The 19235-nt window shown below is 35.8% G+C and overlaps 1 protein-coding gene across 3 annotated transcripts in view; it reads left to right on the top strand.

Annotated features, from left to right (window-relative positions):
- Positions 1-19235, top strand: part of scube3 (signal peptide, CUB domain, EGF-like 3) — a 128173-nt gene that overhangs the window by 12934 nt on the left and 96004 nt on the right. The window lies entirely within an intron of this gene.

The raw sequence follows: 19235 nt of genomic DNA on the forward strand, positions 1-19235 counted from the left end.
ATCTATCTGCCATCCATCCATCCATCCATCCATCAAATGTGCACAGTCTTAAAATAGGGTTAAGTGAATTTTGAGTACATATTGTGGAAAATAAGTAAGTAATAAGTAATTTGTCATCATTAAATTTGCATTTATTATATAATTTAAATGCACTGTTAATATACAAGACTGTGCGTATTAGAACTGGTGCTATAGACAGAACGACCACTTCAGTTTTTGGGCTGTGTTGATCAATCTCTTAAAAATATTGAATATACTCTAAAATAAATAGCCAAGAATTGGAAGCTAGTTTCCACAGTATGCATAATAAATGCAGATACACAGTGCAAAGAAAGAGAGTGTTTTGGTTGTCAAATTTTTAAGCCGTGAACAGAATTAAGAAGGAAACAGCCTTTCCTCGCTCACCTTGTCTGAACATCCCTTCATTTAGCGGTGTACATAAACTCTCAGCCAGAACTAGTCACAACCCTGAACGGATTTAAGTGAAAGTGGATACAAAATCCAGCCTCGTTCCCTTTAATGAGGCTTTTCTCTCCTGTCACGGATGGCCGTGTCCTCAGACGGGATCTGAATGGGTTGTCCGTCAGCGACCCTGCAGGTACCGGCGCTGTTTGCACAGGGGTGTTCGTGATAATCCCACTCCTGTTAACAAAACACAAGCAGAGCTGCTGGAGCAAAGCGCAGGCTTATTCACAGTGATGTCAGGCACAGAGTGGGATTATACCACTAGAATGGCAGAAATGAGGAGAATCTATATTTAACAAGAGTTTTATATATATACAGTCAAACCAAAAAATATTCAGACCCCAGATATCATTTTCAATATTGTTTTACTAGTGTGTGCAGGACACTATAGTTCATTTATGTAAGTGAGGATAGCAAAATAAAATAAACTGTGACATATTATACCCAAAACTTCTTCATATGACTACCAGTAAAATGTATAAAAATTTGGGATCAAAAATGATTCAGACACTTTGACCTGACATGTTTTGCTTAAGTTTTTGTTTTTCTTTAATTGCTAATGCAACCTTTTTACACCACAGAATGAACAAAATGAAGCATTGCTTGGTAATGGGTTGACCTAAATTGGTATAATCTAATTGTGTACTTAAATTTAACAGCTGACAGCTATTCAACATAATTCATTTGTGAGAAGACAGTCTAACTTCTGATTTGATAACTCTGAGTTCTTGTCATATTTTATTACCATTTTCTAAATGATGGTAATAATAAACTGTATAAACTGTGAATATGAATATATATTCCTGTAGAGCCTTTTTGTGATCCCCGAAACATCAACATTTCTAGAAGCAGCTGCACAATGGCTGCTTGTATTCATTTTAATTCTGTTGTAGGTCTGCAACACATTGTTCCCGCTCAAGGGAATTAGTTCTTTTCATGAGACTTCCTTCCATTTGTTGTGGCGCATTTATCGATATCAGGACTCGGGCGCCGAGGGCTGAGCAGCCGCAATGTCAGTATAAAAACCCTCTGACTCACATTTTCCTTCTTGACATCAAATTAATGCCGTCTCGATTCCCAAGAACACGCAAACCGTGCACACGTAGTCCTGCATTTACCTCGATATGATTGTGAGTACTCTTTTGCTTTACTTATAACGAATAATGGCTGGTTGTTTAACACTGCATCGTTACTGAATGAATGAACACGGTCTGTTGAGTTGTCAATCATCTATACTCTAAAAATGTGGGTTGTTTCAACCCATGTTTGGGTCAAATATGGACAAACACATCCATTGGGTTTAAAATGTATTAAAAATTTTACCAACGCTTGGGTTTGTCCATATTTGACCCAAACATGGGTTGAAACAACCCAGCGTTATTTAGGATGTAGATGGTAAGAAATAACAATCTTTCTTATTCTTTCGTAAATCAAAACCACTGATGAGTGTCATATAATGTCTCTTGGTCAAACATTTGGGTACATATGACTGAATGCATGTTTATCATGATCTAAAGACTTTATTAAATGCTTATGCTTAAATAGGTTTACCATTTTTAGGGCCCTAAGCAAAGCCAGGACTATTGAAAATAATTAAGTGAGACATATAAAAACTGGATTTATTTTTACTTTGAACTGCATATAGCAGCCAAAAATGTGTCTACAGTTTAGCTATTGCTCCTTTCAGCTTTAAGATACTGTATAGGCCAAGTAAACTTTCAGAAGTCATAATTTTAGCTATAATCAATTAACACTGGTTTTTGCTTGGGGAAAGTCTTCTTCAAGTCAAACATTTAGATATTTAACATTTATACTGTCTTTTTGCAAAACATTTTGTTACAGCTGAAAGTCGTACATCAAACAAGAGTACTGCGTAGCAAAAGAAAATCTAAATTCTTCTGTCATTATATATCTTGACACTGCAATATTATATATTATCTTAGCTTGTGTTTCCATGAACAGTATTGAAGCTTTTGTGAAGGTGGTACATCTAAAGTCAAAATATTCACCTACAATGGCCCCAAAGTTCAATATTTCTTCATCTTCCTTTCTTTTTTACCTCATTTGTACTGTAAGCGTCAGTGAACGCAAACAAGCATCCGGATTCTCCCTGCTGACCTCGGCCTCTCCAAAAGCACACTTATTTATTGCGTCGTAATATAAACAGCATGCCTCAGATTACGTCTGCAATGTTACTCTTCTGGGATTCAAACGTTTTTTTGAGTGTACCCTCTTTTTTTTTTTTTTTTTTTGACCAGATGGAGCTGAAACATGAGACTTTTGGATTTTAGGAAACAGATTCAGGCGCAAAGCATTATGGGAAGGCATATTGATGCCCAGGTGATGGTCAGTGTTTAAAGGTAACCTAGGTTATAGAAGCTCATGGCTAGTTTAGCTCATTCGATTCGGTACTATGTGAACGATGTGACGACTATCCGATGGTAATACAATGCTGGTAGTACAATGATTTAAATAAGGTGTTTAAAATACAATGGCAATGATTTAAATAAGGTGTTTAAATCATAATCGAAGGTATTCTAAACAGTACTTTGTATTACAATGCTTCAAAAACCATCATTCTGCATTGGTCAAAAAATAAAGGAACCTTGTTAGTGGATCTCTAGAGAGGAAATGTTGATTTAACCAGTTTTCATGAGTTGCTAGGAACTTAATGTCCAAGGAAATAGATAAATGCTTAATTTTGGTTGTTTACATTATATTGTTGTTCAAGTCAATATGAGTCATACAAACATTTAAATTTAAGACAGCGTTTTTTATCAACTTAATGATGTAATTATGTTTCTACGTTGAAATTTACAGTGACTGTATAAACAACTTTTCATAATATATTTATTTAGACATGCCATAAATGTGACATAGGCCTACATCAAAATGCTCCTACCTAGAGTTAATTTTCTAGGTAACTATCGAGTTTCTGGTCATTGAATAGCGTGTCTGAGGTAACGTATCGTCACGTGACATTGGCCTGTTGTGTACGGTGTTGTTTTACTAACGTCTTTTCGCGGTCAAAACGCAGCTACTGGTTGAGTGATTATTACATGAGACCTTAAACATTACGGTAAGTTGTAGGCCTACTGTATCTTTCAACATACCTTTTGATGCTCATTCTTGTTTATTTCGTGATCTAACAAGTAGCAAAGACTTGCTAGTAGCCTAGTTAAGTGGAAGAGACGATATGTTTACGTCACGTGCGCTTGAACTGAGACGCTACTGCAGCGATCTGTCACGCCACATTAAAAAGCGCCAAAACGGTATTTATTGTTTGAATTTCATAATAAAAAGTGACATAATTTGAAAGCTAGCTGGGGCTTTGTTTCATATAATAACTAACAAAGAACAAAACGTATTGCGACTTATTGGATGGGAGGGAGCTGCAATAGCCTACAATGTTTAGTGAAGTTTTGTTTAGGCATCTATCAGTTCATCAGAATGAAAATCGATTCAAATTTATTCATCCATATTGTCAATGTCAACACAGCTCTGTACAAAACATGGATATTTTTGCATATTGATCATTATTTACTGGTTTATCAGAATATAAAACACCTTTTTTTTGTTGTTGCTTTTATTATTTATAGGGTTATTATGAAGAAAGGACAGAAAGTGATGCATGAGGATTTGACATGAGCCAGATTCAAACTGCCATCAACTTTATAATCTGCACTTCTTGCAGACCTAATTTGTACAAGATCAACTTAATTAATAATTATTTAAAACCAACCACTACATATCGACCAAATTATGCACAACGTCTTATTAATTCATCAGTGTTGTTAGGGTAATTCAGATGGCGAACACAAAACAGCATAATGCAGACAATGTTGTTGTAGGACAGCGAGATGGATGTGTGTTTGTGTGTGTATCTGAGCGAGTGTGTGTTTGTGTGAGTCTGTTTACAGACTGCATGTGTTTACATTCCGGGGAGCCGGTCCAAGCTTCAGAGACTGCAGTAAATGAATGAAAGGAAATGCTTTATTCTGCTCGGTAATGGAAAAACACTCCACGAATTCAGCTGTGGTGAAAATGAAGCTGCCGGCTGCCAGCTCGCACCAAGACGGCACGATGTTCCCCGACGCCATAAGAGGAGACCCTGGGAAAGACCGGGAAACTCTTACTAATGCAGTTAAACGTCACCTGTGTACCAATTCCTAGAGTTCCGACTCCATAGGCGGCGTTTTAAGGCATCATAGGCGTTTAAAGGCTTTAAAGGTAGGCCGTGTCATAATGCAAGATACCTTATTTCATCCCAATTGTTGGGAAGCATTGCAGGTTTCCTTCCTGGAAATGAGCTACAGTTTTGAGTACTACAGTTTTAGCTTAGAAACATGTTTAAAATATGAACAAAAAAGTAGTTTAAATAATTTATTTTAAGTGAATATTTTGCCCTATATTTGTGTGTTCTACAGTATATATTGGTATGCTGATTTTAGCTTAGCAAATGTTGGGTGAATTTGGATGCTGCTTATATATATATATATATAGATAGATAGATAGATAGATAGATAGATAGATACAAATGTTAATGAGTTGATTAGTCTGCATATCGGCAGAAATTGTGAAATTGTACGATGCTCACATCTCACCTGCCAAAATATTATGTAATGAGCCAAACATTCATTATGAATATATAACTTAAATTTCATTTGCATTCTCTTTAACCATATGAGAATATATGTAGTGCATGCAAGAATTTGTGTGTGTGAGCATACAATTTGTTACAGAAAACGTAAATAATTTTGTTCATCTAAGTAGTAACATGCAGTCTATTGAATTAAAAAATTATTGTCAAGGCAATCACGATTGTTTTGCATTGAGCAATTGAAGAACCGTGATCTTTAATAACTTTTTTTAAAGCCCACTACATGATATGGGTATTATTTGCCTCTTAAAATCTAATAAACCTATCTTAAAATCTAGGCAAACAAATGACCCTGTTAGGCAAATATATTAAACCCACCAGTTGCAATGACATGCACATTCACATATTGGATGATTTAGATGCTCATCTTTTTAAAAGAGGCTCCTGGTTTTATTGTGCATGACCCAATAAATTCCAGAGTGCAGGCTATTTTTCTTATTGCATATCATGTTTCACTCTGAAATATGTCAGATACGGAAGTAAAATAGTGTGCCTGAAACAACTGAGAACCGTTGACGCCTCGCCACTGTATTCGGTGACATTATCGCTCTATGATAATGTCAGCTCAGTTTGTCTGGATGTAGTACTTCACCTCTGATGGAAACATCCTCTGGCTCTTTTAGACATGGACTCTTTTCATGTCTGGGATTTGGCTTTGCTCGTCGTTGTCTGTCGGATGTGCCTCGAGGGCCGTGAGATAGCGATCAGTGATTTTGTCAAAGATAACGTTCTTCTTACACTTGGAGATTGTCGAAAGAAAGTGAGACTTTTGTTGCCTGAGCACGCATTATACATCAAAGTTATGATGAAGTGCTAAATACTGGCAGTTTATGTTATTAGTATGATGATACGGCTTATGAATGAACTGAAGAGACCAACACTGGAATGGTGTGCTTGTTCTAGAACAGTGGCATGCAGCTTTACATTATTAAAAAATAAAGACATTTGCATTTAAATTGCTATTTCTTAGCTATAAATAACTTTCAATCTATATACATTTTTACTTATTTGTGCATCTAAGACTTTAATGCATAACCTAAATGCATCTGCAATGCAGGATGCAAACTGTGCAAAATGTAAAATTTTACCCAATATTTGTGTGTGTATATTTTTATGCTTGTTAGAATATAGTGATATTATCTTAGCAACGTTAAAGGGTTAGTTCACCCAAAAAGGAAAATTCTGTCAGTAATTACTCACCCTCATGTTGTTCCAACCGCGTAAGACCTTTGTTCATCTTCGGAACACAAATTAAGATATTTTTGATGAAATCTGAGCCATGTCTCACTCCCCCATAGGCTGCTATGTGACCGAAACTTGCTGGCCCAGAAAAGTTATTAAAGAGATCGTTAATATAGTACTCTAATATAGTACTAATATATACTCCAGTGGCTCAATCTTAAGTATATCAAGCGACGAGAATACTTTTTGTGCGCAAAAACAAACAAAAATAACGACTTTATTCCACTTTTCATTTCCTTCTCTCTGGGCCTCGTAGTGTTTTTGCGCTGCGCGTCTGTGTTGCACGTCATCACACACATGACCGGCGTCGGCCAATAGTGAGCCTACGTGGTGACGTGTAACACAGACGCGCTGCGCAAAAACACTACGCGAACCAACTAGAGGTCCAGAGAGAAGGAAATGAATAGTGGAATAAAGTCGTTATTTTTGTTTGTTTTTGCGCACAAAAAGTATTCTCGTCGCTTGATATACTTAAGATTGAGCTACTGGAGTCACTTGGACTATATTAACGATCTCTTTAATAACTTTTCTGGGCCAGCAAGTTTCGGTCACATAGCAGCCTATGGAGGAGTGAGACATGGCTCAGATTTCATCCAAAATATCTTAATTTGTGTTCCGAAGATGAACGAAGGTCTTACGCAGTTGGAACAACATGAGGGTGAGTAATTACTGACAGAATTTTCATTTTTGGGTGAACTAACCCTTTAATGTAATGGAATCAATTGTTGGGTCAGTTTGGATGCTGCTTTAGAAAGCCTGTATTTAAATATAGTAATCTGAATCTAATGTTAATTAAAAAAATGAATCACTGAGTAGGTTAATGAGATTTAGAACATTAATCTGTACTCATTAAGAAACGTGCATTTGTTCTAGAATAGGGTTTGCCACTTTGTTAAAAAATGGCTATTTCTGATTTAGATTGATAACTTCCATTTTATATAATGTTTTAAAATAGATTTATGAATCTAAGGCTCCAATGCACAACCTAAATGCTTCTGCAATCGTATGCAATATGGTGATAAATATGTATCGAAATATGGCCTTATATGAAGCTCTCAGTCAGTTTGCACTCAAAAAGAGGAGAAAAACTACACTCGAATGGCTTTAAGAGTCTGAGAACAACTGTTCTAGAACAAAATATCATCTTGATTAACTCGCTGATTTCAGCTGGCCTTGAAGCCATTGAAGTTGCTTTTAAGAAAAATTGATATTATCTATTGATTGAAAAGATGACTTCTTTATGACCCTTTGAAATCGAAATTGGTGTTAAATTGGCCTGTTAGCGTTGAGGTCATCTATGTAGGGTACACCTAAAAAATAGGCTTTTAGCAAATGTGCACTTTTAAAATTGATTACTGGCACTGGACTGACTATCAGTAACAAGTGATGTAGCAAAAAAAGCTTTTACCCACAGCCTTAATTTTTTATTGTTTATTTTTTTTTTTATTGTTATTAACAAAATGTAAATAATGAGTCAATACATCATCAATCCTTGTCTTACCCTGATTCACTATGGTAAGCCTAGTATAAGTGTTTATACTGACTTCCATAGTATGGAAAAAAATAATATGGAAGTCAATGGGGTCCATCAACTATAAAAAAGAATTGGAAAAAATCCAGGTCCAGGCACTCAGTGGGATGCAAAAGTTAAAAAGCCTTTATTGTTTTTGAGGGCTAAAACATTAAAACACCAACGCGTATCGGCCCACTGGCCTTCATCAGGGTGTTCGTAGATGGCTTGATTCTGTCTACAAATAGACAGAATCAAGCCATACTTATAGCTGCATTGATTTCAGGTGTGCCACTCTGGCACTTGCAACACAATTTCTTGGCCACTAGAGGCAATAGTTCAGGTCATGTCTAATGCCAGAGGTCAAACCATACAAATACAAGACCAACTGAGAGATCTCCAAGTGGAGAAATAGGAGTGACACCACTACAAACATCTAGTGTACGCCACACAATAGGCACCAAAAGTCAATAAATATGAGTAAGCTAGTTTCACATCATAATTCTTAATTCATAGTCAAGATGGTTCTAAAACAACTTGAATAGTGTACAAAAATGGCAATTGGATTCAAAAACTAGTCATCATTTACGAATAGCAATACACGGTCCATCAACTGTTTGGTTATGAACATTCATCAAAATATAGTCTTTTGTGTTCAGAAGAAGAGAGAAATTCATACAGGTTTAGAACAACTTGAGGGTGAGAAAATTATGACAGAATTTTCATTTTTGGGTGAACTATCCCTTTGACAACAAGTTGAGCTCCGTTTGGAACGGTCTAAGTTATTCCAAACCGGGCCAATGGCACTGAGTGCAGTTTTATGAGCTGGTGAAAAGAAGACAACCTTTAGCAGGTCCTCTGCCAACCCTGAACCTCCACCCCGACCGACACGTCTGGTAATCCGTCTGTTAAGAGGCTGCCTTCATTCTGACTGAGAAAACCTTGATCACGAGCCGTACTGGAACTTTCCCTGTTTGTGATGAAAGGTTATGAACTGCCATATCAGCATCACGTCATTTGGGTTTTGCCTGCACTGCAAAATTTTCTCTGTGTAATTTCAATCGTACCAGTTTCCCATTGGCTGGTTTTTCATACAACAGCAGTATATTAAATGCAAGCAGTCTATTTATTCTGTCTAGACTAGTCTTAGATGACTGAACAAAATGTGCAGGTTTCACATTTTGAGTTAACTGCACTGAGCCCTCGTTTGGGTGTTAGTGTTGCAAACTCAGACAAGCTTTACGGAACATCTAGATTTCTGTGATTTTCCAGTAAAATGTGCTCATAAAGTGGTAAGATTTTGATTGGATATTACTGGCTGAAATGAACTATGACATTTTTATCCCCCATTTTTCTTTAGAGAAATAATGGTGACACTTTACAATAAAGTTCCTAATGAATCTTGTTTCCGCCACAGAATAAAAAACAAAAAAGGTAATTGCGACTTTTTCTCACAAGACTCTTTTTCTCAGAATTGCGTGTTGTAAAGTCAGAATTACGAGATATAAAAAAAGTCTTAAATCTCAAAATGCATACTTTTTTATTGCAATTGCGAGTTTATATATCACAATTCTGACTTTATCACAATTCTGACTTCATATCTCGTAATTACGTTTATATCTTGCCATTCTGACTTTTTTCTTGCAATTCTGACAATATATCTTGCATCTGACTTTATATCTCGCAATTCTGAATTTTTTTTCTTGAAATTCTGCCTTTTTTTCACACTTGCAAGTTTATCTCACAATTCTGACTTTATATCTCGCTATTCTGACTTCATATTTCGCAATTGCGGTTTTTTTTGTTGCAATTGCAAGTTTAAATCTCACAATTCTGACTTTTGTCTTGCAATTCTGACACTATATCTTGCATCTGACTTTTTATCTCGCAATTCTGACTTTATAATTCGCAGTTACGAGTTTATATCTTGCAATTCTGAGAAAAAAAAGTCAGAATTTCAAGATAAATGTAGCAATTATCTTTTAAATTGTGTTATTCCGTGGCGGAAACAAGCTTAGGTTCCATTTGTTAACTTACTTAAACTAAGAATAAAAAATAAAAAAATACTTATACAGCATTTATTAGTTAAACATGAACTAACATGAGCAGTTATTTTCATTCACTACATGAACTTCAAGATTCATTTCATTTAAGATGATTATATTTCAAACAGTTGCTGAAGTATGATCAAGTAATGTTTTTAAAGGGATAGTTCGCCCAAAAAACAAAAACAACTAAAAAAATTGTTCCAAACCTATAAATTGTAAAAAACAAAACATTTTCAACGTTGTAAATAAAACAAAGATTGGAAAGAAAATACTATTTCAGATTTTCTACTGCAAAATTCCACATTTAATTCAATGTGTTACTTGCTGTTTCTTTGTAATTTTTGGTGAAATTTACTAGCAATTTGTAAAATTGTTTCAAAACCTAAAACCTACACCAATTTTTTTTTCTGAACATAAAAGTAGATATTTTAAAGAATATTGGGGTCCAAATAACATTGGACCCCATTGACTTTCCCTGTACTTACAAAGAAGAATGAAAGAATAGAAGAAGTCATACAGGTTTGGAAGGATTGTTATTTTTAGCAGGTTAGTTCTCGAAAAATTAAAATTCTGTCAGTAATTACTCACCCTCGTTCCAACCCAGTCAGACGTTTGTTCATCTTCAGAAAACACATATTAAGATATTTTTGATGAAATCTGAGAGCTGTCTCACTCCTCCATAGGCTTCTCTATAATTGAAACTTGCCGGACCAGAAAAGTTAGTAAAAACATTTTTAAAATAGTCCAAGTGACTCCAGTGGCTCAACCTTAAGTTTATCAAGCGATAAGAATACTTTTTGTGCAAAAAAATAAAAAAATAACGACTTTATTCAACTCTTCATTTTCTTCTGTGTGGGTCTGAGTGAGTTGACGTAGTGTAACAGCGCAGCGCTTCTGGGTTGTACGTCAGAACGGAGGCTCACTATTGGCCGATGGTCATGTGTGTGATGCGTGTGATGCTGGCCAATAGTGAGCCTACGTTCTGACGTACAATGACGGACTATTTTAACGATGTCTTTACTAACTTTCTGGTCCGGCAAGTTTCAATTACAGAGAAGCCTATGGAGGAGTGAGACAGCTCTCAGATTTAATTAAAAATATCTTAATTTGTGTTTCGAAGATGAACGAAAGTCTTACAGGGTTGGAACAACATGAGGGCGAGTAATTACTGACAGAGTTTTCATTTTTGGGTGAACTAACCCTTTAAGCTACGGGTCAACTGCACTGCAATTTCAGCAGTTCATAAACTCTGAGCTTTAAATGACCGCTGTTGTTGTTTGAAGACAGCCACCATCACTCAGCGCTTACAGTAACACACACGGCTTTTCCAGCGCGCCGAGGACGCCGGGCACAAATAGAAGCAGGCGATATTTCTTTTACGAGCTGTTCGGAGGACAAACAGTGAGTTCCTTCATTAGATGAAGGCGATCTGGGAAGAGACGGCGGGGGGAGGATGCTAAATTCTGCTCTAATGTTGACGTCTGCATTTCATCAACACCCTTTTTTCTTTCGTCCCGTCTGTGCGTCGCCTAATAGCCCATGAGATGAGGACTTTGTGCTGGCTTCACATGTGACGGCCTGCCAGCTCACACAACCAACACCTCTCTCGCTCAAACATCGCTCCGCCACATGCTAACGGATGCTTGGCCAGAAACGAGAGGCTGTCTCGGCGCTACTGTATCTGGCTTTACACCAGCTCGGAGGATTGGCTGCCAAACTTGTGAGGGCAAAGTTAGATCCACTTGCTAAAATAATATTGATTTAGTTGGTGGAACCACCTGAGAGTGAGTGTGAAGTGGTCGGGATGCTTTTGGATTTAGCTCTGAATCTGGATCATTTAACTGAAGACATAACTTCATACACTAGTACAGTATTACTGACATATTTTATTTTGGTTTTAATGCACTGACCAGGACAGCTGTTGATGCAGTTATTTTATTATTATTTTTTTAAAATATTTTATATTATTTGATTATATTTTGTTTCTTTTTAATATTTTATTTTATTTGGTTATTTTATTTTATATTTTTTTATATTTTATAAAAAAATATTTTTATTTTATTATATTTTATGTTTCTTATTTTATTTAAATTATTTTGGTTTTTATTTTAATTTAATTGTATTATATTTTATGTTGCTTTAAAATATTTTATTTTCAAATATTTAGTTTTTTATTTTATTACATTTTATATTGTTTCTTTTATAATATATATTTTATTTGGTTATTTCATTTTATATTTTTAAAAATATTTTATTTTTTAAAAATTATTTTATTCTAATTTATGTTGCATATTTTTTTCATTATATTTTATGTTGCTTTTTAATAATTTTATTTAATAAAAAAAAAAGAGTAAAAAAACAATTATAACACAATTAACAATTTTGTCCAATGTTCCAGCGCAACTATTTGTGGTGTATAGTAATTTACATGTGATCAGATAATGCTTAGGTATATTAACTCTTGTGTATTGTGTATTAGGTATATGAACTATTTTGACTATATTCTGCCTTCAAGTAATCACCTAACAACCTTGAACACCCTAGCAACCAGCCACAATATTGTGTTGACGATATTGCACATGCAAGCACCACTTGTGTTTCTTCATAAAATACATTCAAGTTTATCCTTATTCTTTAAAACTATTTCATAAAGTTTAGGCTACCTACTAACAATGATATCTTAGTAAATGGAAAACTTTATTATTAATTATTAATGTAGAATTTGTGCTGTGTGCTTCTGAGATTATTTCTGTAGCGTGTGTAAAGCGGGGCTTGGACAAACACGGAGGACCTGACTGGGAGCAAACATCGCTATGTGTTTGAACTACACACCTTCAGTGAGTCCGTACGTCTAAATAAACTGCCCAGTGAGCACAACATCCAGAAAAAACTTCATACACAAACCACACTTTTAAGGAAAGCTTAAAACTTCAAGGAGTCAAGATTAGTCTCGGTAGCATGACCTCACTATCCCCCACTGGCAGATGCCAGTACTACACGATCTTTCTCTGTTGACAAAACTGTATTGCAGTCATATCATATATACAACTAATGCATAAGAATATATAGGCTTCCTGTAGCTAAAGTTCTAGAGCATTCTGCTTGCAATGCAAAAATCATGGATTCAATTCCCAGGGAATGCATGAGCTGAAAGAATGTATACTGTAGCTTCAGTGCAATGTAAGTTGCTTTGGGTAAAAGCATTTGCCAAATGCAAAATGTATAAATTGCATTATTAGTATATATGTTTTACCAGTGCCCAATTTTTTTAAGACCCTTAAACCAGTGAAAAGAACATTTTCCAATTTAAAAATTGGAGAAATACAGCGCTTACTTTATGATACATATATGGTGCTTTTATATAGTTTGCAAACACCATTCACTTTCATTAAACAACTGTTAATTTAGTATTTATAATTTAGTATTGTTTATATGCTATTATAGTATTTAATAATATTTAGAATTGGCTTTATTTTTTAACATATTGATTTAAGTAATTTTGTTTTATTTGTTTTTAAATATTTTATTTTTATTTTAATATTCTATGTTGCTTTCTAATTAGATTTTAATTCTTTTATTATATTTTATGTTGCTTTTTAATAATTTATTTAATTTTATATATATTTTACGTTTTATTTTCGAATATTTTATTTTATTATATTCTGTGTTGATTTTTTATATTTTATGTTATTTGGCTATTTGGTTATGTTAACCTATATTTGTAACTTTTTTATTTCAAATATATATATTTTTCTTTTATTCTAATTTATGTTGCTTTCTAATTTATTTTATTGTATTTTTATTTTGTTTTACATTTTTTCAGCTTTTTTGTGTAATTTTACTTCTTCAGCTTAAACCTATTTTGTTTCAGTTAGTGGAACATTTCTAATTAGTTTTACATCAAATACGTGTGAATTGAACTTTTTCTTCTGTCTTTGACATCTCAGCTCAGGATTGTCTGAATTCAGGATAACATGCTTGCACACTACTCGTACTGTTTATGCCATAAATAAACATAATTATGAGAGAAATAATAATACGAGTAGTATGCTATTTTAAATTCTTTCTACTCAAAAATGTGTTCTTGAGGTGTTGTCAGTTTTGTCATGACATCATGTTCCTGCGCTCTGAGTCTTAAGTGATTAGTCACATGGTATTTGCAGCTCATGTTTTTGACTTGCGAGAAAGCTAGCTGAGAAGCTGCCATTGAGATGAATGGTAATGCTAACGGCTGGCTCTCGGTTAATACAAAGAAAGAAATGCAAGTCTCAAGCTCTCGAGTCGAATCCTCAGATGTGTTGCTAGTGGAAACAAAATCTCATAAACAGAGTTCAGTTACATAGAAAGATTACAGCAGCCGTGAACACTTTATTGAGGATTCTTAAAGGTTTATGTTTCTAGGTCAACGGAGGAAAATATTCAAGTCACTTTCATGTTAGCCAAAGTAATAAAGACATTTTATGTTCTGGTGGAGCACATAAATCTCTCTGAAGCATGGGGAAATAATGTGGATCTTCACAACATTTGACACATTTGGAAAAGTTTTTGACTTGGTTTGGTTTTCTTGTGATAGAGAAGCTGAATTTGAATCTGCAATCTACAGAATATTGTTCAAACATGTTCGTCAGCAGTTTGAGCTCTTTAAAGGGATCAGTTCACCCCAAAATTAGCATTTACTCATCCTCATGTGGTTTCATATCTGTATGACTTTCATTCTTCAATATAGCCGGAAAGGAAACATCTCAAGCTTCAAAAATGAGTCTTCTGAAATTGTGAAAATGCAACTAAACCATTGAGTTGGTGGACGATCATTAACAAATCACTCTGATATGAACCAGATTAACTGATTCTTATACATGATCAAACTCAAAATTATTATTTGTTGATGAATCTGACTTCTCTCATTTATATGGAAGCTTGTTTCCGCCACTGAATAGAATATTTTAAAAGATAATTGCGACTTTTTATCTCACAATTGCGAGTTTACATCTCGCAATTCTGACTTTATTTCTCAGATCTGCGAGATATAAACTCACAATTGCGTGTTATAAAGTCAGAATTGTTAGATATAAACTCGCTTTTTTTATTTTTTAATCTGTGGCGGAAACAATCTTCCATACATTTACTCCCATGCCGAGAAAAATTCATGCAGGTTTGAAACCAACACAAAGGTGAATAAATGAAGGCAGAAGTCTCATTTTTGTGTGAGCTATCCCTTTAAAAACCTTCCCAGACCACATATTTTCTTTATTTTTGATCAATGTATTCAGCGTCTCTTTCCTAAATCTCAGCCTTGGTGTTGTTTCCAGTTTAAAACGCACAAAAGAAAGAACGAAACAGCCAGAAAAATTGTTTGGCATCATGCATTTCTTAAAATACGCCTCCCTTCTCTACTAGAGCGCCGTGAAAGCTTCTCTAAACTCATGAACAGATTAACAGTGACATGTTTATTTTCTCTCTAAAACAGCATTTGGGTTTACAACCACTAGAGCACTTTGTGATTGATTTAGCAGTAATAAGGAGTCTGTTTCATCCATTTTATGACATGAAAAACAATTTTCTTCTGGGACTGAATGGAGACGCTGATTGATTTTGCCGCGCGAGCGTGATTGCAGCTAATTGGTCTCATTGGATCTGCTGTGTGACCGTGATTGTGGGTAATGGATCTGATTGGCTCTGTTGAGGACGTGTGATTGTGGTCAGTGAATCTGATTGATTATGATTGGCTAGAGTTTTCACTGGCCGAATCAAGGGGTCAGGGTTTGACTGGTTCAGTTTGCCCCTACTGGTAGATTTTGTAACTACACCATGCTGGACTAACTAGATCAAGCTAACCAGCCACACAATGACCATGATCTCATCAGTTCTGTTGTATAAAATATGATTTTGACTAATTCTATATTGTATAAGCATGATTATGACTGATGAATCTGTGTTGTGTGGGGATTAGATCATTTGTGGGTAATTGGTTCGCAAGTGAAATGAGGTTGTAATCACTTAATTTTTCTTTGAAAACATTTAGGAGTTTCCAAGCTCCCTCCACTAAACAAATGACTTTTCATTTTCCAGCTATTGGAGGGTTGAATTGGTCTGACCTTGACGTTATAGTCTGTTTTCTCATTTGCTAACATGTAAAAACTCATTGTTCTTTCACACTGACCATTAGCCGTGGCTAAATTGCCATTCCCCCGTAAACCTCCCCCCGTATTACCTTTTATTGGTAATTCATTTTATATCCAACCAAGCAATATTGTTGAGCTGCAAGCAGTGTTTTTTTTTTATGTGCAATTTAAGATATCAGTCCTCTGCTTTGGTGTCTGCTGAGTACATTTTACCTTTCAGTAGGAATAGTTCACATAAAAATGAAAAGCAGTCTATTTGACTCCATTTGCACTTTTTCAAGTATGCATGATAGCTTTGTGTGATGAGAAGACTGAAATATAAGACGTTATTCACTGAAAACCTCCTGCAAAATTTTGCATCAGTGTTGAATTGTAAAAAAAATGCTGTGTTGAAGCTCCATGTTATATTTGATGTTATTGATGCTAAATGGCACTGGTGCTTGCATGTCATGTCAAGTCAAGTCAAGTCAAGTCATATTTATTTATATAGTGCTTTTTACAATACAGATTGTTTCAAAGCAGCTTTACAGATATAACAGGAAAATAAAGCAACAAAGTTTGTTTCCAGAAGAAAATAGTGTCACGGTCCAGCTTAAGTAAGTTCTGTGATATTTTATTTTTGTTGTAAAAAAGTTATTAATTTAGTTCATTTATACTGTATATATATAGCCGCTCTGGAGAAAACGGTGATGTCATCGTCCAGCTCAGTTCAGTTCTCATATAATGGTGTCAATGCAGGCAGATCAATATTATTGTTGAAAATTAAATTAAATGTTAAATTTAATGTCCCCACTAAGCAAGCCAAAAGCAAATGGCAAAAAAGGTGAAAAAAGGCGTCATAATTATGAGAGAAATAATAATACGAGTAGTATGCTATTTTAAATTATTTCTACTCAAAAATGTGTTCTTGAGGTGTTGTCAGTTTTGTCATGACATCATGTTCCTGCTCTCTGAGGCGAACCAAAACTCCTTGGGAGAAACCAGGCTCAGATGGGAGGTCCAGTTCTCCTCTGGCCAATGAACGAACAGTGTTTGATTATGATTCAGGCAGCATTATAGGTCAGAAGTCAGATTGGATTGGAACAATCAGAATATTTCCAGTTCCATCTGGTTTAAGATCGGAACCATCACACCGGTATAGAGACGAGTTTGATGAGGATCAGTGCTGATGGCTGTCGTGTCGATGAGGCTTTCACAGGGAGAGTCTAGTTGACACAATCTCTGCTGACACTTCAGGGATGCGTTGTGGTCGTGTCTAGGCGGAGGTCCTCCATCTGATCTGGATACGGCCCGGATCTGGCATGTGTCGTTACTGAACTGAATTGGGAGAAAAATAAACTTTGAATAATGGCTTTTATTTTAGTCTGTTCCTCACACAAAGCACTTATATGAATAAAAAAAAAACTTGTGCATAAGTCAAATAGACTACTTTCATTGTGCATTTTGTTCTTTTTTTTAAAACTTGACAGACGGGGCCAATATGAGCCGTTGTTGAACTGTATGTAAAAAGCTGTGAGGATTCTTCTAAATTTCTCTTTTTGTATAGAAAGTCATAAGGAACGACATGAGCGTACAATGATCGTAGGTCACAGTCTCCAGGATTGGGCATTTGGACTAATGTGTTTCTGACTTTAAATGTTGTTAAATGCATCATTTTCCTTATTTTCGCTGGCCTTAGCATGGGAGCTGACAAATGGTATGTTTTATAGTATTAGGGCTCTTAAGAAAAAACACCAATTTTCCTGCATCGTAAAGACACTTCAGTAATGAACAAGCACTCTGAGTGCTGTACTAAACCCCTAAAAGCTTTGTACTGTAAATAGCATGCGAGTAATTCAATGACTTATGCCACTACAAGGAACATCCACCGCTTTCCTGCAGCCTCCGCAAAGAGATTTTCTCATTTGTAATGAATTCTTTAAAACAAGTGAGAGACATCTGTGGATTCTAGAGTGAAAACAGTGGATGGGTTAGAGGTTTCAGCTTGATGAGATATCAGTACTAGTGTTGGCCGGCAAGTGTTCAAATTAAACGGTTGTCGTTTCTTACCAGCAGCTTCGAGGAGACTCTGTGGAAACTGCTTCAAGATTGTTGGACCTCTAACCCTGTAATAAGCAGTCTCCTGCTTTGATGGGCATCTGTTTTTTGTGAACTGCATTCACAGAAGACAAGAGCAATGAGACAGAACTGTTTTGTGATAGACTCCAGAAGGAGAAAGACAGATTTGATTGTTGAAGCCATGTGAAATCACTTTGTTTTCCAGCCAGTGCCAAACAGTTTTGTAGTTCAGTTTAATTTTGCATAACACCCCCTCATGTTCAATGCATATCTGCCAAAGAGCTATTAGAATTTACTGCATAATTCGATTTATGGCAGGGTGGTATGACTTGGGCCAGACAGAAATCACACAGAACATCCTGGAAACTGTAGAAACATTTTAGGAACTGCATAGCAACGCCCTGGCAACCACCAAAACACTTTAGTAGCTGTACGAAAATACGCTGGCAACCACCCAAAACAACTTAGCAACTGTAAAACAACATCCTGGCAACCACACAAAAATGCTTAGCAAATGCATAGCAACATCCTGGCAACCACCCAGAACACCCTAGAAACTCCATAGCAACTCTCTGGCAACCCCTCAAAGCACCTTAGCAACTACTGTACATAGCAATGTACTGGCAGCCTCTAAAAACATCATAGTAACTGCATAGCAACATCCTGGCAACCACCCAGAACACCCTAGAAACTCCATAGCAACTCTCTGGCAACCCCTCAAAGCACCTTAGCAACTACTGTACATAGCAATGCAGTGGCAACCCCCCCAAAACACCATAGTAACTGCATAGCAACATACTGACAACAACCCAGAACACCCTAGAAACTGCATAGCAACTCCCTGGCAACTACTCAAAGCACCTTAGCAACTACTGTACATAGCAATGCATTGGCAACCACCCAAAACACCTTAGTAACTGCATAGCGATGCCCTGGCAACCACCCTAAGCACATTAGCAACTGCATAGTAACACCCTGGCAACAAAACTGCATAGCAGCACTCTTGGAACCACCTAAAACGCCTTAGTACCTGCATAACAACACCCTGGAAACCACCCAGAACACCTTAGCAACTGTGAAGCAATGCCTTGCCAACCACCCACAGCACCCTAGCATCATCCTATTGAATT

This window comes from Scardinius erythrophthalmus (genome assembly GCF_964197995.2).
Source record: "Scardinius erythrophthalmus genome assembly, chromosome: 15".
NCBI lineage: Eukaryota > Metazoa > Chordata > Actinopteri > Cypriniformes > Leuciscidae > Scardinius > Scardinius erythrophthalmus.